The sequence below is a fragment of the Rhinoraja longicauda genome, chromosome 3 (assembly GCF_053455715.1).
Source record: "Rhinoraja longicauda isolate Sanriku21f chromosome 3, sRhiLon1.1, whole genome shotgun sequence".
In the NCBI taxonomy this organism is placed as follows: domain Eukaryota; kingdom Metazoa; phylum Chordata; class Chondrichthyes; order Rajiformes; family Arhynchobatidae; genus Rhinoraja; species Rhinoraja longicauda.
This window is the reverse complement of record NC_135955.1, coordinates 55,934,792-55,957,703: the sequence shown is the minus strand read 5'-3', so window position 1 is coordinate 55,957,703 and position 22,912 is coordinate 55,934,792. Positions and strand designations below refer to the sequence as shown.

General features: G+C 42.0%; 1 protein-coding gene across 1 annotated transcript in view; it reads left to right on the top strand.

Moving 5' to 3' along the window:
• The window catches only part of ntrk2a (neurotrophic tyrosine kinase, receptor, type 2a), a 216,031-nt gene that overhangs the window by 169,457 nt on the left and 23,662 nt on the right, over positions 1-22,912 (top strand). The window lies entirely within an intron of this gene.

The window sequence follows — 22,912 nt, the reverse complement described above, 5'->3', positions numbered from 1 at the left end:
ATACTCTAGTACTGTGAATCCCTACTGTCATTCAGTAGCTTAATTCTTCCCCTAGTAAAAACAATGTATGTAACATGCTAGGAACTGCGGAATGATGTACAGAACATGGAGACATAAATTAAATCTAGTCCCAGGCCATTCTTGGTGCAATTATTTCCTTAAGGGCCTGTCCCACTAAGGCGATTTTAAGGCGACTACTGGCGACTAGGCTGTCGCCGACAGTTCGCCGGGGTGTCGCGGGCATGATCGTGAGGAGTCTTCCAAGAATCGTAGTGGATCTCAGCGCGTCGCTGAAAAATCAACCGGAGTGAAATTTCTCGGCGACAGCTGGCTTGTCGCCAGGTATCGTTGCTTATTGCGGGCGCTGTCGCATGCTGTCCCCAGGTTTGCTAGTTTCTCTTAGATGCATTTAGAAGCACATAATATTAAAATAAGAAAAACCATTTCAAGATACCATAAAATACTTGTGTTTAACCAATTTATTTACCGTCAGGACATTTGACAGGTAGATTGGTGGCGACAGTTTGACGGTCAGGTAAGCGTAGGAATTTCCGCGATGTTTATGGCCATCAGCGATCACATTTAAAGTAGGCTCCCAACCCAGGTATGCAACCCATAAACCAGATATGCATCTCCCGTACATTTTCAAAGAATGCCCACACACTTTTCACAAAAATCCATTTAACCACTTTTAAAATTAAATTTCTTAATACTGCCATTAATAAACTGGAAGTCAATCCAGTTTATGCCTTGTTACCGTGAAGCTTAGTTTTCAAGTAACCCAGGCAAGATGTTATAGTTCAAAACTCTCAAGTACATACCGACTTGTCAGTGATTTCAGCGAAAATTAGGACGCCGGAGAAGCATTGACAGCATGGGAATTTCGCGATGTTTCCGAAGACGGTGTCATCTCGACCTGACTCGGCATTGTCGTGGTCATTGTCGTCGGGTAAAAGAAAATTTTGACGATCTGCTAAGTCTTTGACAGTCGCCGGCAGTCACCTAAAAAATCGCCTAAGTGGGACAGGCCCTTTGGGGAAGCTCTAATTCACAAAAGGTTTATGGAAATCTCAAATTCTCTCCACATAAATTTATTGACAAAAGATTTACTGAAAATAACATATTAAGTGATGTGCCATGCAAGTATGCAGAGTTAACATATGGCTGGATTCTGATTTTCACAGATTTATTTAATATTTTAATAGCGGTGTATTTGCTTTAACCTATAACATTTTAGCTCCATGCTGGATCTTGTTGTGTATGTTAAAGTTGTCCATTGTGAATAGGCTACTGTATGTGGTAGCTTGCTTGACTTCACACTCCCAATCCAACATAAATGGTAGGTTTTGCCAAGAGTTTCAATCCCTTGTGATCCTTTGACGAGGTGACTGACAGAGCTGTGTACCTGATGCCTAACTGATTGTGATTTTTGGATGGAAATACAGAAGTTTTTCACTAGATCACAGTTTATAGCTGTCACAAAACACTGTTAAAAACAAAAATATACAACTACTATCTAGTCAGACAACCCATCTGGAACTTTATTATTTAAAATAATGCACTCTGAAAATACTCAAGCTGAACCCTGATACGTTTATCTGGGATGTTTTATAATTAAAGTGGTTGCTGTATCCAGTTCATATTTATTTTTAAATTGGTGAAAAATAGAGATGCCAAAGTGAATTAAAAATAATACTATTCTGCCCCTTTACCTCAAAAAAATCAGCTCTCATTGACTCGAATGGATTCATGATTCTGGGCCTCTTTGTATTTTTCTGGTTGTGTAAACTACCATTACAAATATAAAATACTACTAATGCTAGAAATCTGAAATAAAATAAAGGCATTGGAAACATTCAGGCCCTGTCCACGCAGAAAGAAAAACTGTTAACATTTCAAGTGGGTGACCTTTCATCAAAACTGAATTCAACATTATTCATTTTAATTAATGCATAAAGCGATCATTAAACTGAATTTGAATTTTCCAGAAAATAAGGCAACAAGATTAATATTTTGGCATGAAACCTTAATGGTAATACAATCATCAACATCCTTGCATCTAGCAAGGTCTATAGAAATCAAAATGCAATATGTGAAGATGCTAGAAATCAGAAATAAAAAGAGAAGATTCAATATCATGGCAGCTTGAAATGCCTTGTGATGGGGATGTTGGGGGATAAAGCCAAGTCCTTAGTTGAACAGAAGGGGGATGTCAGAGGGGGTGATTAAAATACAGCCAGGGGTAAAACTGGTGAGGGCAGGGAAGAAGTGGGTCAGATGAAAATTCAATATTATTATTTAAAGTATGTAAAATAATATATGGCAATAAGCAAGATTGACTCATTTGTGGAAACTTTGATGTTGAAAGTTGTAATGATAAAAAGTACCTATGCATGCTTTGCTATAGATCATGTTGCTTCTCCTCGAGGCAAGCACATTGCGAAAGTTGTGTTGATTATTTGTTGGCAGTTGTAACTGTCATATACCTTTTCCCCAGAGCTGCAGCATCCTATACCCTCCCCTCCATACCTTTACCATAAGTTCTAGTTTCCTTTTGCTCACAAAAAAATATTGCAAACAGAACCATACTTTTACAAACTAGTAAATTGAAAGTTTATGACGTCTGTCTGTCTATTAATTGCTATGGAGTTTATATCCTGACAGCAAAAGTCTTGTGGTCTTGAATGTCTCAGCATGCTAAGACCAGAAAAACCTGTCTTCTGTCTATGGCTTGATTATTGGTCATTGGTTGTAACGATGTGTTAGGATGGTTCCCAGCCATCTTGTGGGAATCATTAGGTTTTTGATTTTTAAGTGCTAGGTTTTAGTTTCAAGGTCATGAGGGATTTGAAAGGGTGAAAACAAGAATCTTTTACTCTTATGTTGGGGAATCAAGAACCAGAGGCCGTTGGTGTGGGGTGAGAAGGGAAAGATTTAATAAGAACCAGAGGAGTAACTTTTTCACTCAGAAGGTAGTGGGTAAATGGGAATGAGCTGCCAGAGGAGGTAGTTGAGGTAAGTACTATAGCAGCATTTAAAAGACACTTGGACGGATACATGAATAGGAAAGATTTGAAGGAATATTGGCCAAACGTGGGAAAATTGCTCAGCTTAGATGGGGCATCTTGGTTAGCCTGGGTGAGATGAGCCAAAAGGCTTGTTTCCATGCTCTATGACTCTATTCGATAAAGGTCAGAATTCCTAGAGTCATATTCCAACTTTGAAACATGGGTGATGAGTGGCAGCATACAGGACATACCAGCCCCCTTGATAGGCATTGCATCCACAGCCATTAGCCGACTCACTACTGATGCACAGCGGCAATAGTTTGTATCATCTGCAGTGTATTGCAGCAACTCATTACGATTCCTTCGGCAACCTCTGCCAAACCCATGACCTCTACCAGCATGTAGGACAAAGGCAGCAAGAACAGGGGAACACCATGGGCGGCACAGTGATGTCGCGGTAGAGTTGCTGGCTTACAGTGTCAGAGACTAGTTTGATCCTGGCTATGGATGTGGTCTGTACACAGTTTGTACGTTCTCCGTGTGACCACGTGGGTTTCCTCTGGGTGCTCCGGTTTCCTCCCACATTCCAAAGATATGCAGGTTTGTAGGTTAATTGGCTTGTGTAAATTGTCCCTAGTGTGTCGGATAGGACTAGTGTAGGGCGATCACTGGTCGGCGTGGACTCGATGGGCGTAAGGGCATATTTCCATGCTGTATCTCTAAACTAAACTAAACTAAACTAAAGTAAACCACCACCTGGAAGTTGCCCTCCACGCCATGCATATATAATGACTTCTAAATATATCGCTGTTCCTTCACCGTCATTGGGTCAAAAACCTGGAACTCTTTCCCTCTAGCACACTCACATCTCAATGACTGCAGCAGTTCAGGAAAGCAGCTCACCACAACCGGGGCAATTACTGATGGACAATTAAATATTGGCTTGGCCTGCAACGCCTCATCCCTTGAATGGATAATAAAATTATTAAAGTTTCTTTGAAGTAGACCCAAATCCACGGGTCAAATGGCATTTATGATGGGATTAGCAAACCATGAATTTTACTGTTGTGATACGTAACTAGCTGTTTCAGTTAAAGTTGGCCCAAAAGATATTAACATAGATGAAAATCCTTTGAAGAACAGTACTTTATCATGTTGATGTATAACATATTGTTGGCAAAATGAGTTTTCTAATCATCAGTGACATCTGCAGGATTGGGCAAGAAATAAAAAGCATGACACAAAAAGCTGGAGTAATTCAGCGGGACAGGCAGTCAAGACCTGAAACATCGACAGGAAACATCACCCATTTGTTCTCTCCTGAGATGCTGCCTGTCCCGTTGAGTTACTCCAGCTTTTTGTGTCTACCTTCGGTTTAAACCAGCATTCTCAGTTCTTTCCTACATAGAAAGCATGACTGCTATTTCCGACAGAGTATTATAGTGGTTGGAAAGGAAAAAAATTCTAATCCTCACACTGCACCTGTGTTCCCACTATGCCTTCCCTCTCCCAATCATTTCAGGTTCCCTGCATTTAGGAAGTTGTTTTCTTATTAAGAAAAGTGATAATGTGGTGGTACTCTATTTGTCTTGTCACATTTATGTCATAAGGTCATAAGGAATAGGAGTAGAATTAGGCCATTCGGCCCATCGTCTACTTCGCCATCCATTCATTGCTGATCAGTCTCTCTCTCCTAACCCCATTCTCCTGCCTTCTCCCCATAACCCCTGACACCTGTACTAATCAAGAATGTATCTCTGCCTTAAAAATATCCACTGACTTGGCCTCCACTGCCTTCTGTGGCAAAGAATTCCACAGATTCACCACCCTCTGATTAAATAAATTTTTCATCTCCTTCCTAAAAGATTGTCCTTAATACTGAGGCTATGACCTCTAAACCTAGACTCTCCCACTAGTGGAAACATTCTCTCCACATCCACTCTAACCAAGCCTTTCACTATTCTGTATGTTTCAATTCGGCCCCCCCTCATACTTCTAAACTCCAGCGTATAGGCCCAGCACTGACAAACCATGTTGCTAGTCTCCTGCTTATTTACTTCAGTAGAAGATCCACATGCACCCTGCAAAAATGTCTGAACATTGAATTTCAAACCATAAAATTGAAAATTGATGTACAATTAAAAAATCCAAAATCTTGCATTAAAACATCTCAATAAATTATTGTCTTGTATTATTGGCAACGGTTCAGGGACAGTTTGATGGATTTTTTAGCAAAAATATTGTTTAAGACTGCGTATTTAATGTAACCTTTAATACTAGAATGACTGTCTTTTATTCTCTGTAAATGTTGTCATGTTATATAGTTTACTAGATTGGGCCCAAACCTCTCCTGCATTGGTTGGAGAAAGTCTATGGTTTCTACCTTCGATGGTTGGAGAAAGTCATCACAGTTATAGACTAACAACAGTTGCATAAACCATACTGTGTGTAGTTTGGGTATTCACTGAAACAAGGGAAGATGGGCAAAGCTGCCCTCACAAATCATTGCCATTGTAGTTGTCAAATGTGGAACTGTTGTACATGCTGTAATAATGAAGTAACACAAAGGGAGAGAAGAAGAAATGATTTGTCAAGCTTGTGATTAAATTCACGACATAAATTAATAGTAAATTTTATTATTGCACGAGCATCCATGTGTTTATGAAATGCTGATGTTGTCCATTAAAATATATTCCCCTCATCCATGCCTTCAGAAATCAGCAGAGCCTCTAATTAACAGTCTTCAGAAGATCTGTAATTTATTTGTTCAGACAGCAGTTTCATTCCAAGTCAATTACAGAATTGCAGATGTTTTTCATATAGTACTTGATTTTTTTCTCTCTAATGTAAGATTATTATCTTGATTTTTGCATCAAGTTCCTAAGATCTTTATCCAGAAAGCAATGTACTTTGGAGTTCCCAAAATCCTTGAATTTTGTTTTATCAGAAAAATACAAAATAGATTCTGGAGATAATACAAATACAAAACTAAGTTCACTGTGATTTGTACGTCAGTTAAAAATATATGCACTCATAGATGGGGTTGAGCCAATAGAGAACCAAGAGTAGAGTGTTTGATTGTCTTATGTACTGAAACGGAACAATTAAATTCTTACATGCATCTGCATGGTTTACAGTTTGCAAAAATGATTTTGAGAGAGAATTAAACAAAAGTTTGGGATAGCAAAAAAGTACGGGAGAGGTGTTTTTGAGGGCGTGCAGCGTAGGTTTACTAGGTTAATTCCCGGAATGGCGGGACTGTCATGTTGAAAGACTGGAGCGACTAGGCTTGTATACACTGGAATTTAGAAGGATGAGAGGGGATCTTATCGAAACGTATAAGATTATTAAGGGGTTGGACACATTAGAGGCAGGAAACATGTTCCCAATGTTGGGGGAGTCCAGAACAAGTGGCCACAGTTTAAGAATAAGGGGTAGGCCATTTAGAACTGAGATGAGGAAAAACTTTTTCAGTCAGAGAGTTGTGAATCTGTGGAATTCTCTGCCTCAGAAGGCAGTGGAGGCCAATTCTCTGAATGCATTCGAGAGCTAGATAGAGCTCTTAAGGATAGTGGAGTCAGGGGGTATGGGGAGAAGGCAGGAACGGGGTACTGATTGAGATTGATCAGCCATGATCACATTGAATGGCGGTGCTGGCTCGAAGGGCCGAATAGCCTCCTCCTGCACCTATTGTCTATTGTTTTGATTGTACTCGTGTATAGTGCGATTTGACTGGATAGCATGCAAAACAAAGTTTCTCCTTGTATCTCGGTGCATGTGGCAGTAATAAACCAATACCAAAACTAATACACAAGGAGTCAGAAATGAGATGATCTCCCTCAAGTGATCTAATACGATCCGGTTTAACTTCAGCTAGGAAATGGAAATAAATATATGGAAAATAAGAACTAAATTATTGAATTAAAGTGTACAACACAGAAGACATAGGGATAATGTTAACCAACTGGTGAAGGTGAATTGCACATACACTGATGAGCCAAAACATTATGACTTGATGAGCCAAAACATTATGACCACCTGCCTAATATGCTGTTGGTCCTCCGTGTGCAGCCCCATACGCAGCAGGGTGCGATGCACTGTGTATTGTGACACATTCCTTCTGCGACCACCATTAAAATTTTCTGTGACGTGTGCCACAGTAGATTTTCTGTTGATTCGGACCAGATGGAATAGCCTTCGTTGCCCTCGCGCATCGATGAGCGTTGGGCACCCAACACCCTGTGGCCGGTTTGTGGTTTGTTCCTCCTCGGACCACTGTCGGTAGGTACTCACCACTGCTGACCAGGAGCACCCCACAAGCCTTGCTGTTTCAGAGATGCTCTGACTCACTCGTCTGGCCATATCAATTTGGCCCTTGTCAAAGTCGCTCAGGTCTTTACTCCTGCCCATTTCTCCTACATCCAACACATCAACTTCAAGAACTGACTGTTCACTTGCTGCCTATTATATCCCATCCCTTGACAGGTGCCATTGTAACAAGATAATCAATGTTATTCACTTCAACTGTCAGTGGTCATAATGTTTTGGTGTATATCTCTTGTTTATCTGGTAGTTAGGGATCTTAAATTCTTATGCAATTGAAAAAACATCCCAAGAATATAAAGCAATTTCATTTTTTTTCAAAAATATGAATTTGAATTTGGTGCACCAGGTTCACATGGAATGTTGTTCATATGATGTGAATGTGATGGACAGTAATGTTTTTTATTTGGAGCAGTTCTCTTATAACTGGCATATTCTTAATATCAGTTCTCCCCATCCAATGGAGGATGGATGGCTGAGAATATACTGTACAACAGTGCAACAACAACACAAGAGGCTAATGTACTCAAGAACAACTACTGTCATTTATTTAACATCTTCATGCAATTTAAAAGTCTGAAGGTTTACAGGAAGATTTACAAAATTTAACAAAAAACCATGAATGCTTTTAAGGAGTGCCTTAAAGGAGAAGAGGTAGAAAAACGAAAAAGTTATAGGATGTGAATTCCTGAGCCAGGCTGAAGTAAACAAAGGTAGAGGTCTCATAAGGTCATAAGCGATAGGAGTAGCATTAGGCCATTCGGCCCATCAAGTCTACTCTGCCATTCAATCATGGCTGATCTATCTCTCCCTCCTAACCCTATTCTCCAGGCTTCTCCCCATAACCTCTGACACCTGTACTAATCAAGAATCTCTATCTCTGCCTTAAAAATATCCACTGTTTTGGTTTCCACAGCCTTCCGTGGCAAAGAATTCCACAGATTCATCACCCTCTGACTAAGGAGGGCTGTAGGACTAGGGGAGGCTGGCAGAGATTTTGAAGGATGAGGTGATGTGGTGATTTAAAAAGTGAACATTTCGAAATTGAAATGTTCCCAGTGAAAGCCATAGTCGATCAGCAAACACAGAGAGGTTGTTGTTGCAAGCAAGCATATGGCCAGTGAAGCTTTGAGTGAGGAGACATTTGTGTAGGTTGAAATGCAGGAGAGCAGTCAGCAGTTATTTGGAATAGTCAAGTCCAGGGTTAAGAAAGGCAATGTTTAACCAGAGGCATAGAGCACAGATTCTAGGTGGTGAAAATGGATCTGTACAAGCCATTCATACAATTACCACCAGATGATATCCAAGCTTTGATTGTACTACAGCAGATGATAAGAAGATGTACACATAGGTTAAAAAGGAAAACCAAATGACTGATGAAGTATAAGCATGCGTTTATCAGACACTAATGATCTTTGCAGAAGAGCTGGGGAATTTGTTAATGTTGGCTATGTAAGAAGAGATCAGCATGGTAAGAATCACTGTGTTTGCCAACTCCAGGCTGCAATAGTTAGCGCCTGTGTTACTTTGTGAGTTCTCACAGCCCACAGCTTCAACTTTCTGTAGAGGGAAGGTTTTCACTTCCTGAATTTACAGGTGATGTGTGACATTATACCAAGGGTCCCACCTATCAAAACCTTCAGCAATTGCTGTCAAGCTCTCTGCCTTTTCCAAAACTCTTCTTGAGCAACATTGACAGGGTTTTATACATTGATTGTTATTGTTTATTATTAATTATTGAGAACAGCACCTCACATTCCGCTCGGGTACCCTACAACCCAATGGTATGAACATTGAATTCTCCAATTTCATGTAATTCCCACCTACCCCTCCATTCTCTTCCCCTACCCCACTGGCTCACACATTTTCCCCATCTACTGCCCCATTACTCTGTTCCTTTTGTCACCTTTGTACATTCATCTCACACCCCTTCCATCTCCGACTCCCCCATTTCCCATTTATCCCACCTCTTTCCACTCCTCCCTCTACCCTTCCACCCATCTCCAGCCCTCCAGGAACTTTTCTTGACCTCTTCTTTCCTTATCTGACACTCTTTTGGCTCCTTTTCCCCTGTAGCCTTTGTCACCATCTCCACCCATCTGCCAATTATTCCCCTCACCTGTATCCACATATCACTTGCCAGGCTTTACCTAACCCCAACCTCTCCTCTCCCGAGATGCTGCCTGACCTGCTGAGTTACTCCAGCATTTTGTGAATAAACCCAACCTCTCCTATCCAGGGAGAGAATTGCAGGGAATTGTGGACGCAGCCCAGACCATCACTCAAACCGACCTCCCTTCCATTAACTCCATTTACACTTCACTCTGCCTCGGCAAGACCATCAGCATACTCAAGGATGAGTAACAGCCCGGCCACTCCCACTTCTCCCCTCTCCCATCAGGCAAAAGTTATAGAAGTGTGAAAATGCAAACCTGCAGATTCAGGAACAGTTTCTTCCCAGCTGTTAACAGGCAACTGAACCATCCCACCAAAAACTAGAGAGCAATCCTACCTCATTGGAGGCCCTCAGACTATCTTTGATTGGACTTTACTGGAATTTATCTTGCATTAAACCTCATTCACGTTATTCCCTTTATCGTGTATCTATACACTGTGGATGGCTCAATTGTAATCATGGATTGTCTTTCCACTGACTGGTGAGAACACAACAAAAGCTTTTCACTGGTACGCGTGATAATAAACTAAACTCAGTTTCAACTCACCTTTCTCTCCTCGCTTCATTAGCCTGAACAACCATCCCCACCAGAAATGCATCTATCAATTTCCTCCACAGATGTTGCCTGATCTACTGAGTCCCTCCAGCAATCTGTTTTTTGCTCAAGATTCCAACATCTTCATTCTCTTGTGTCCCCATCTTATTTATTGTGCATCCCTTCACCTGAAGCATTCTCTGGTCAAATTGCAAGGCTATCCACTTATGCCCTTGGTTAGTGACCTCTGCCATTGGTTATGTCCCTTAACTACGCTGCCTGGAAATTTGAACACCAAGTTATTTTTATTCCTGGAACATGATTACTATTTCCAGGGTGACTCCTGCCGCTCTGGAAATTCACTTGTGTCAATGATGTACTTTCTCCATAATATGTGTATGGAGTTGCTTCATATTGTTCCGATGTGAATCAGTCATTGGGCACTCTATTTGCATGTTTTAATGATGTTGTAGGAGCCATTTATGCTTAATTCAGTTATTGTCATTGTGTTATGGCTATGTTTTAATATTTCTAGTTTATGTCTTTTTTGCCTGCTTGTGGGTGTGACTTAATGCGTAATGGGGAGTGTCTAGATGGGAGGTGTCTAGCGTGGTGACAGAGGTTGTGGGTCAATAGACAATAGACAATAGACAATAGACAATAGGTGCAGGAGTAGGCCATTCAGCCCTTCGAGCCAGCACCGCCATTCAATGCGATCATGGCTGATCCCTCTCAATCAGTACCCCGTTCCTGCCTTCTCCCCATACCCCCTCACTCCGCTATCCTTAAGAGCTCTATCCAGCTCTCTCTTGAAAGCATCCAACGAACTGGCCTCCACTGCCTTCTGAGGCAGAGAATTCCACACCTTCACCACCCTCTGACTGAAAAGGTTCTTCCTCATCTCCGTTCTAAATGGCCTACCCCTTATTCTCAAACTGTGGCCCCTTGTTCTGGACTCCCCCAACATTGGGAACATGTTATCTGCCTCTAATGTGTCCAATCCCCTAATTATCTTATATGTTTCAATAAGATCCCCCCTCATCCTTCTAAATTCCAGTGTATACAAGCCCAATCGCTCCAGCCTTTCAACATACGACAGTCCCGCCATTCCGGGAATTAACCTAGTGAACCTACGCTGCACGCCCTCCATAGCAAGAATATCCTTCCTCAAATTTGGAGACCAAAACTGCACACAGTACTCCAGGTGCGGTCTCACCAGGGCCCGGTACAACTGTAGAAGGACCTCTTTGCTCCTATACTCAACTCCTCTTGTTACGAAGGCCAACATTCCATTGGCTTTCTTCACTGCCTGCTGAACCTGCATGCTTCCTTTCATTGACTGATGCACTAGGACACCCAGATCTCGTTGAACTCCCCCTCCTCCTAACTTGACACCATTCAGATAATAATCTGCCTTTCTATTCTTACTTCCAAAGTGAATAACCTCACACTTATCTACATTAAACTGCATCTGCCATGTATCCGCCCACTCACACAACCTGTCCAAGTCACCCTGCAGCCTTATTGCATCTTCCTCACAATTCACACTACCCCCCAACTTAGTATCATCTGCAAATTTGCTAATGGTACTTTTAATCCCTTCGTCTAAGTCATTAATGTATATCGTAAATAGCTGGGGTCCCAGCACCGAACCTTGCGGTACCCCACTGGTCACTGCCTGCCATTCCGAAAGGGACCCATTTATCCCCACTCTTTGCTTTCTGTCTGTCAACCAATTTTCTATCCATGTCAGTACCCTACCCCCAATACCATGTGCCCTAATTTTGCCCACTAATCTCCTATGTGGGACCTTGTCGAAGGCTTTCTGAAAGTCGAGGTACACCACATCCACTGACTCTCCCTTGTCAATTTTCCTAGTTACATCCTCAAAAAATTCCAGTAGATTTGTCAAGCATGATTTCCCCTTCGTAAATCCATGTTGACTCGGAATGATCCCGTTACTGCTATCCAAATGCTCAGCAATTTCGTCTTTTATAATTGACTCCAGCATCTTCCCCACCACTGATGTCAGACTAACTGGTCTATAATTACCCGTTTTCTCTCTCCCTCCTTTCTTAAAAAGTGGAATAACATTTGCTATCCTCCAATCCACAGGAACTGATCCTGAATCTATAGAACATTGAAAAATGATCTCCAATGCTTCCACTATTTCTAGAGCCACCTCCTTAAGTACTCTGGGATGCAGACCATCAGGCCCTGGGGATTTATCAGCCTTCAGTCCCATCAGTCTACCCAAAACCATTTCCTGCCTAATGTGGATTTCCTTCAGTTCCTCCATCACCCTAGGTTCTCCGGCCCCTAGAACATTTGGGAGATTGTGTGTATCTTCCTCAGTGAAGACAGATCCAAAGTAACGGTTTAACTCGTCTGCCATTTCTTTGTTCCCCATAATAAATTCCCCTGCTTCTGTCTTCAAGGGACCCACATTTGCCTTGACTATTTTTTTCCTCTTCACGTACCTAAAAAAACTTTTGCTATCCTCCTTTATATTATTGGCTAGTTTACCCTCGTACCTCATCTTTTCTCCCCGTATTGCCTTTTTAGTTAACTTTTGTTGCTCTTTAAAAGAGTCCCAATCCTCTGTCTTCCCACTCTTCTTTGCTATGTTATACTTCCTCTCCTTAATTTTTATGCTGTCCCTGACTTCCCTTGTCAGCCACAGGTGTCTCTTACTCCCCTTAGAGTCTTTCCACCTCTTTGGAATAAATTGATCCTGCAACCTCTGCATTATTCCCAGGAATACCTGCCATTGCTGTTCTACCGTCTTCCCTGCTAGGGCCTCCTTCCAATCAATTTTGGCCAGCTCCTGCCTCATGCCTCTGTAATCCCCTTTGCTATACTGTAATACCGACACTTCCGATTTTCCCTTCTGCCTTTCCATTTGCAGAGTAAAACTTATCATGTTGTGATCACTGCCTCCTAATGGCTCTTTTACCTCTAGTCCCCTTATCAGATCAGGATCATTACACAACACTAAATCCAGAATTGCCTTCTCCCTGGTAGGCTCCAGTACAAGCTGTTCTAAGAATCCATCTCGAAGGCACTCTACAAACTCTCTTTCCTGGGGTCCATTTCCAACCTGATTTTCCCAGTCTACCTGCATGTTGAAATCTCCCATAACCACCGTAGCATTACATTTTTGACACGCCAATTTTATCTCCTGATTCAACTTGCACCCTATGTTGAGGCTACTGTTTGGGGGCCTATAGATAACTCCCATTAGGGTCTTTTTACCCTTACAATTTCTCATTTCTATCCATACTGATTCAACATCTCCTGATTCTATGTCACCCCTTGCAAGGGAATGAATATCATTCCTTACCATCAGAGCAACCCCACCCCCTCTGCCCACCTGTCTGTCTTTTCTATACGTTGTGTACCCCTGAATATTCAGTTCCCAGCCCTGGTCCTCTTGTAGCCATGTCTCAGTGATCCCTACAACATCATACTTGCCCATGACTAACTGAGCCTCAAGCTCATCCACTTTATTTTTTATACTACGCGCATTTAAGTACAACACTTTAACTTCTGTATTTACCTCCCCTCTCACATCGTTCACAATTGGCCCTGCCCTTAATTTCTTTTCCGCTCTAGAACTTCTGTTCCCATTCTTCCGAGAGTCTTTTGCAATATCTCCTGTATTCCCTTTTACCTCATCTTCATATTCACAATTTGTTAACCCCTCCCCCCCCACTACTTAGTTTAAAGCCACAGGTGTCACACTAGCAAACCTGCCTGCCAGAATGTTTGTCCCCCTGCTGTTAAGATGCAACCCGTCCCTTTTGTACAAGTCACCCCTAGCCCAGAAGAGATCCCAGTGGTCCAGAAATCTAAATCCCTGCTCTCTGCACCAGCCCCTCAGCCATAAATTCATACCCTCTATCTCTCTGTTCCTGGCCTCACCAGCACGAGGTACCGGTAGCAGTCCAGAGATAACTACCTTCGACGTCCTACTTCTCAGTGCTTTTCCCAACTCTCTAAACTCCCGCTGTAGCACCTCCTTCCTCTTCCGCCCGACGTCATTCGTGCCCACGTGCACAACGACTTCAGGTTGATCGCCTTCCCTCACTAGGATTTTCGGAAGCCGGTCTGTGATGTGTTGAACCCTGGCACCAGGGAGGCAACAGACCATCCTCAAGTCCCTCCTGCTGCCACAGAATCTTCTGTCCGTCCCTCGGACTATGGAGTCACCGACCACTATGGCTCTTCCAGACTTCGGTCTCCCCTGTCGAGTATCCTTGCCAACAGGTCCGCCACTCGGACTGGAAACGTCTTCTGCCCCGACAGTTCCCAAGAGGGTATACCTATTTGCAATAGGCACAGCCACTGGGGTCTCCTGTAGTCCACGTCCACGTCCACTCCCCCCTGAAACAGTCTCCCACCTTCGCTCGACCTGGACCCTTGGCGTGACAGCCTCACAATAGGTCCTGTCGAGGAAACTCTCGCATTCCCGGATGGCCCTGAGGTCATCCAACTGCCTCTCCAACTCCACCACACGTCCCTTCAGGAGCTGCACCTGGACACAGTTCTTGCAGGTGTAGCTCCCAGAAGCTCCAGCGACGTCCCTGTCTTCCCACATCCTGCAGGAAACACACCGCACCAACTTTTCCGCCATCACCTTGCGCCTATAACCAGCTCTGGCTTAAAACAATTGTATCCTCCTCACCTCAGCCTCGCAGCCAAAGACTCGCACTTTTCTCACTGGGCACTTCCCTCACTGGGCTGCACCCTTTTGCAAGTATTGCTTATATCACCAATTAAATTGCCTGATTGTCCAATTTACCTGACTTCTCACTTAAACTAGCACTTACTTTACTGCTCAGCCAACGGGCGTCCTTGCTCTGCTCCCGGACTTTTCAAATTGACTACTAGCTTCCTTTTGGCGCTCTTTTTAAACTGCCTGTTCAACTGTGATTAGCACTTACTTTACTGCTCAGCCAACGGGCGTCCTTGCTCTGCTCCCGGACTTTTCAAATTGACTACTAGCTTCCTTTTGGCGCTCTTTTTAAACTGCCTGTTCAACTGTGATTAGCACTTACTTTACTGCTCAGCCAACGGGCGTCCTTGCTCTGCTCCCGGACTTTTCAAATTGACTACTAGCTTCCTTTTGGCGCTCTTTTTAAACTGCCTGTTCAACTGTGATTAGCACTTACTTTACTGCTCAGCCAACGGGCGTCCTTGCTCTGCTCCCGGACTTTTCAAATTGACTACTAGCTTCCTTTTGGCGCTCTTTTTAAACTGCCTGTTCAACTGTGATTAGCACTTACTTTACTGCTCAGCCAACGGGCGTCCTTGCTCTGCTCCCGGACTTTTCAAATTGACTACTAGCTTCCTTTTGGCGCTCTTTTTAAACTGCCTGTTCAACTGTGATTAGCACTTACTTTACTGCTCAGCCAACTCGGAGGATGGTGAGCATACAGTTTTTTACCACGCGCTCGTACCATGCGCTCGCACTAGTTATATTTGTAAGAACCATACGGTAATAGCTGCAAGAATTTCTAGATATTGTTTGAAGAAGAAACAGTTGATAAAGTACGGAAACTGATGAATTACTCTATGATTTGTGCTACTTTAATAAAACCAATTAATGAAGAAAAGGAGTTTGGAAGATTCGTTTTGTCATATCAGGGTGCGACGTGTGCGTAAGCTATAACTACATTTCATCCCCGACAAGTAATGGCTATCAAAGTGGGATTTCGAGATGGTATAGAAACTGCCATTACAGATGTTTTAATAGCACTACGAATCTAGGTCTGGGGCTGGACAACCAAATGAGGTAGAAGACACAAAGTGCCGGAGTAACTCAGCGGATCAGGCAGTATTTCTGGAGAACATGGATAGGTGATGTTTCGGGTCGAGACCCTTCTTCAGACTTAAACAGCATCCATAGTTCCTTGTATTTCCTGATCACCCATTGTGCTGTGTGAAGGCCTTTCAAACGAACCAGTGTCAATTATGCTGAATTTTGCTTCAGGAGGCTATTGTCTAAAACAGTCATAGGATGCTAGTTAACACCTCTGTAAGTGCCACCCCCCATGTTAATGATAAAGATACTGAGAGTGATATATCAAATACAGTGATGTTATGAGGGTGTGGAAACTTTGGAAAGGATACAGAAAAGATTTACCAGGATACTGCCTGGATTAGAGAGTATTAGCTTTGAGGAGAGATTGAACATACTTGGATTGTTTTCCCAGAGATCTAATAGAAAAATATAAAACTATGAGAGGCATAGACAGGGTAGAAAGTCAGAACCTTTTTCCTCGGTGGAAATGTCAAAGACTACAGGGCATAGTTTTAAGATGAGAGGGACAAAATTTAAAGGAGGTATGTGAAGCAAGTTTTTTTACAGAGATTGGCGAGTGCCTGTTATGCGCTGCTAGGGGTGGTGGTGGAGCAGATTTGACAGTGGTATTTAAGACGCTTTATGATAAACACATGGTTTAGGGAATGGAAGGTTATAGATCACGTTCACTCAAAGGAAGGATATAGATCACGTGCACTTTAACTCGGCATCATGTTTGGCGAGGATATTGTGGGCCAAAGGCTTGTTCCTGTGCTGAGCCATTAAATGCCGTATGAAATCATAGTGGCCCAATCTTTCTGCAAGAACGTCAACAGTTCTGCAGGAGAGGCAAGAGGCTACAGATGTTGGAATCCGGAGCAACAAACAACCTTCTGGAGGAACTCAGTGGGTCGAGCAGCATCTGTGGGTGGAAGTAATACTTGACCATTCAGATCAAAACCCTGCATCAATTCTTTATATTTTAATTCTTTTTATATTTTACCATAACTCCAGTCAAGTTCAGAACTTCAGTAGAAATATGCTTGAATACAGAATCCCCAGTGTTCCTCACAGCCCATTGGCCCATTTCATTCTGACTGCGGTCTGGTATTGGACTTCGCAAGGAATGACGTGAACTCTCTGGACTTTCTTAGTAATTATCCACCTGTGGCAGTGTGGACAAAAGTAAGGCAGGGAAACAAGTGTCAGGCAGTTTACAATTTGACCTAATTAAGTTAAGTTAAATTTTGTTTTTAAGTCATACTATGTCTAGTTTTAATCATTTTTGAACATTTTGTTTGGTTTGAAGGTCCAAGTTATTCAAACTTTTCAAGTGGTTTGACAGCTCTGACAGCGGGTTCAGTCAGGTGCATGGCCAACCAGCTGTGTAACCAGTTTAGTCAGATTTACAAATGGAGGGTCCTACACTTCGAAGCATTTCATTGATCCTGCTTTAGAGATGACGGGTACTACTAGATAAAATGCTCAAGTAAGAGTGAGTTTGGCAGGTAGGAGAATGACAAATGTGAGTGGTTCACTCCTCCCAGAAAACTGGTCAATCTTCTTAGGGGCCTGATCCACAAATGCCAGTAATTGCTGACTACCATCTTCAGCTATTGCAACCAAAACTAGTTAATGATTTGAAGCTCATGTAGGAAAGCTATGCAACTATATGATTGAATAGGGTTAATTCTGAATTCATATTTTGGACAAATGTTAAAAAAACATTATTTCATAAATTACTGTAAAATAATATTAATTCAGGATGTAACTTCAATGGTTCCCTTCTCCTTCCCAGCATTTTTCCTGAACTAATTCTGTTTAGCTATGAGCTATCATGGGGGTGAGTGTGAGGTTGGTGCTGCAGTGAAGCTGTTCAATATACAAACATGCAGGACATGATGTATACGTTTCAATCCTGCCTCGCCAAACAAAGTGGTGATATTTGTGACATCATTAATCCTAATTAGAGCCAAATTCAATTCCTGTTGTTATGTTATTGGCTGTTTTATCTTAAAATAGCAGCAGTGTCAGACAGAACCTAACCATTTTCTTTGAAACTCACTTGTGGAACATGCTGGAGATGTTAATATCGGGCTTTACGCATTTGGAGACCTTGTTTCCATGGCAGCAAACCTCAGCTGCTAGCAGAGGATATATCAATGAATTCAGAGAACAGTCATTCTGTCTTTTCGACTAGTATGCTGTGCCACACCAGGGTAGTGTGTTGTTCAGCATCAGTAATCAGATTTACATGCATGGGTTTAGCATGGAAAATAAAAGAAATCTATTTTCTTTGCCTGAATAGGTATGTATGCTTTTAGGATGGTTTTAAGTAAGGCATTTCTAGTTTCATATAAACACTTTGCATTTTGATTTTTACCAATTTATAGCTGGAAACAGCATGTCTATTATTAATGGGGGAATGTTACTCAGTTTTTTGAACGTGAATTATGATTAGGTATATCAAAAGGTTTTCATTTCTTAAAGTTCCTCTCATCTATTGCCATATATTGAATCAGACTGAAGAAGGGTCCTGGCCCGAAGAAGGGTCCCGATCACAAATGCTGCCTGACCCACTGAGTTACTCCAGCACTGTGTGTTTTGTTTTATATTGACTGTTGTTTACAGCAACGTCTTCAAGAGCATTCAGAGTCACAGACTGTATCTAGTTGAAACATGAGGCATTGTGGCTTGAATATACATGTCCTTTAGCAAAACTCAAAGGTTTGTAGGACTCAGCGGGTCAGACAGCATCTCTGGAGGTAATTAACAGATGACGCATAGGGTTGGGACCCGTCTTCAGACTGATGGAGTAGGGGGAGAATGCACTGGTACGTTGTCTTTTGTTGGCTAAAAGGCCAAGGGCAGAGAGGTAAATTGACCATGGAATAGAATATTAATCTATTTACATGATTGTTTCCTATAGTTTTGCTGCTTAGTTTCATGACTATTGGAAAATCAGAATAACTCTCATCCTCCTAGTGCAAGAAAATCAGAAAATGTAATCTGTTGGAGTGAAACTGTCTTTATTGAGGAAAGTGTACATACATAACATGTATTGAATAGTACCCTGAGATGCACCTTTAATTAAAAATTAACCAGTGTAACACATTCCCAAGAAGGTAATGTACAGAGATAGCATAGGAAAGAGAGCAAAGTGGGCAGGAAGACATTGGGCATTTGTTACACACCCAGCCTAAATTTCCTTTCCATTTTCCAATTTGAGCAGGGTGAGTATGGCAGACCACCTATTTCAAGCTCCTTTGAACATGAACATCATCTTGTCAATGTCACATTCTAGTTTGTTTTTCTCAGTACAAGGTAGGAATAATGTCATCAATCTGTGAACTCTCACAGCAGCAAATTAATCAGCTCAATTACGTTTGATGATTGTAGAAGCAGCTCAGAGTTGCTTCTCTTGAAATATTATATGCCAAATTTTCCATTCCCATTTAGCAATGGTGCGAAAAAAATGTTTTCTTTTTGAAAGCTGGCCAAAGTTAATTTAAATACATAGTTAAGGCACAATTTCAGTAAAGTGCTGTTGCCATTTTCATCATAAAATATAACAAACGTATGCATATCACACAGTGCGGACAAGTTGCCCCTCATATTCCTATTAAACCTTTCTCCTCTCACCTTAAACCAATGTGGTCTAGTCCTTAATTTCCCAATCCTGCGTAAAAGTTTCTGTGCATTCATCCTATCTATTCCCCTCATGATTTTATATACCTCTAAAAAATCACTCCTCACTCTCCAATGTTCCAAGGAATAAAGTCCCACTCAACATAGCCTCTAATAAATCAGTCCCTTTCCAGCTTAATGGCATCAATCCTATTGCAGGGTGACCAAAACTGAGCACAATACTCCAAGTGCAGCCTCACCAGCATTTATTACTGCAACATAATGCCCCAGCCTCTATGCTCAATGCCTTTGCCGATAAAGACAAGCATGCCGAAAGCCTTCTTTGCCGCCCTGTCCACCCGTGACACCACTTTAAGGGAACGATGTACTTGAGCTCCTTGGTCCCTTCATTGTACAACACTCCCCTGGGCCCTACTGTTCACTGTGAAAGTTTTGCCCTGCTTTGACATTGAAAAATGCAACACCTTACACTGATCTGCATTAAACACCATTTGCCATTCCCCAGCTCATTTATCCATTGGTTCAAGGTTCCGCTGTAATTCTTGATAACCTTCTTGACTGCTTCCGATACCAACTACTTTAGTGTCATCTGGAATCCTACTAGCCGTCCCTTGTACATTCTCATCCAAATCTTTGCAACATCTACCTCATGGCCAGTATCGACCCATGAGGCATGCTGTTGAGCATGGACCTCCTATCCAAAAATCTGTCTTCTTCCCTCCTCTCTACATTGCATAAAGCCAAATATTTATCCAGTTAGCTAGATTTCCCTGATCCCATGTGATCTAATCTTCCAGTAACCTACCATGCAGAACCTTATCAAAGGCCTTGCTGAAGTCAATATAAACTACTTCTGCTACACTGCCTTCATTAACCTTCTTGGTTATTTCTCAAAAAAACACGTGATGGAAGATTTAAATAAGTCAGAGAGCTGGAGATTGTTCTGTGCCTTCTTTGTTTGGAGTTACGAGGGTATTGCAGACTGTCAACACAGTTTGGGAAAGTTTAAAAAAGAATATTTACCTCAAATATGAAGTTCACAGTAAAACATGATTAGGTTTCCCTGTGTAATGCCATTGCTGAAGCTGTCATTGCTGGTTACACAGTGATGTTTCCTACTGATGTGTTGCAACTCTCCACAGTTCTCTGGAGATTGCATGAAAGCTGTGAAATTTGAAGCCTGCGCTTAAAGGGACATACTGTAACACAATACCAACAACACTCTTCCAGCTGCTGGAAATTATGCTGCTGAACAAACAAGTATTAGAGGGACCTCAACAGGCCGATTACAGATATGCTTGGAGTAGGAATAAACGGGTCCCTGTCAGAATGGCAGGCAGTGGCGAGTGGAGTGCCACAAGGCTCAATGCTGGTGACGCAACTATTTACAATATATATTAACAATTTAGATGATGGGATTAAAAGTAACACTAGCAAATTTGCAGATGTAACAAAGCTGGGTGGCAGTGCGAAGAGGATGCTTGGAGGTTACAGGGTGACTTGGACAGATTGAGTGAGTGGGCAGATGTATGGCAGATGCAGTAAATGTAGATAAATGTGAGGTTATCCACTTTGGCGGCAAGAACAAGAAGGCAGATTATTATCTCAATGGTGTCAGATTAAGAAAAAGGGAAGTGCAACTAGACTTGGTTGTCCTTGTACACCAGTCACTGAAAGTAAACATGCCGGTACAGCAGGCGGTGAAGAAAGCTAATGGCATGTTGGCCTTCATAATGAGAGGATTTGAGTACAGGAGAAAAGAGGTTCTTCTGCAGTTGTACAGAGCTCTGGTGAGACCACATCTGGAGTACTGTGTGCAGTTTTGGTCTCCTAATTTGAGGAAGGACATCCTTGCTATTGAGGCAGTGCAGCGTAGGTTCACGAGGTTAATCCCCAGGATGGTGGGATTGACATATGAGGAAAGATTGGAAAGACTGGGCTTGTATTCACTGGAATTTGGAAGGCTGAGAGGGGGTCTTATAGAAACGTATAAAATTATAAAATACTGGACAAACTAGTTTCCAAACTAGCAGGAAAAATGTACCCAATGTTGGGGAAGTCCAGAACCTGGGGCTACAGTCTAAGAATAAAGGGGAGGCCATTTAAAACTGAGATGAGAAAAAACATTTTCACCCAGAGAGTTGTGAATTTGTGGAATTCGCTTGCCACAGAAGGCAGGAGAGGTCAATTCACTGGATGAATTTAAAAGAGAGCTCGAGGGGCTAATGGAATCGAGGGATATGGGGAGAAGGCAGGCATGGGTTACTGATTGTGGATGATCAGCCATGATCACAATGAATGGCGGTGCTGGCTCAAAGGGCTGAATGGCCTCCTCCTGCATCTATTTTCTATGTTTCTATCTTGAGGACTACAGCAAAGTGCTGCTAGTAGGAGGTTACCAGAGAGGTTACTGCTCTGTAATGTCATGAGTCCACTCATAACTCCATACACTCGTACACAGGGGCATCTTTTCCAATTTCTTACTGCTCCAGTGAGCCGAAGGAAAAGTAGACAATGTCTTTGCATTGGATATGGGGGTGATTTCCCTAATTCAGCTTTGAACACCAAACAGTGAGACGTGGCAGCCAGGAATGATCCTTGTGCTAAGAAGCTGTGGGTGCATCACCCTAACCTTTCTGGACAAAGCAGTCAAGAGTTCATTGGAGGTCATAGATCTCAGCGAGGACAAACAAACAGTTATGGCCTTTAATTAGCACATTTTTTGGGGGGAAGCTGAATTAGTAAAACCTGTTTGTTCTATGTGTAAATAAAAGCGGTAATTTTTCAGAATGTGAAATGAAAAATCATTTTACAGATGAATTTTACACATTGCACTATCATTAACTTCATTTGGCAGATTATTATGCCAGAGAATGTATAGGGAACACAAATCCTATCAAAAATGAGGAGACGAATCCGGATAGGTGGTAAGATCCCCAGATAGGCTCAAGATTATTGTTCTCTGGATAAGGCAAATTTTCAATAGCATAATTGTCCTTTTATTTTTGAAGAGGTATAAAGGAGTAACTAGTGTGAATCTCAGAGAGAAATGCGGTAGATATGAACACAAACAAAACCGGAGCAAATATGAACTGAAATAAAATATTCACCTAGTCAATAGCACAAATGCAGCAACATACACTAAAACATGATAGATTGAAACGGTAATGCAGGTTGATGGAAAGAAGAGTTGAACAAAAGAGAAATGAATTTAATTACAGCATGTAGACCTTGACCGCAGTCTGTAGATATGCTGAAAGGAAAAAAAAGGTAATCAAACAAGTTGGTTAATATTAGACGCAAACTAAAATTACATAACTTACATGAATACATGGGTCATGGGTCTATTTGAAGTCTGAATGGCTAGCAATGTAAAATGGATTGAGCAGAGAAATGAAGGTGCCAGCCAAATTCCC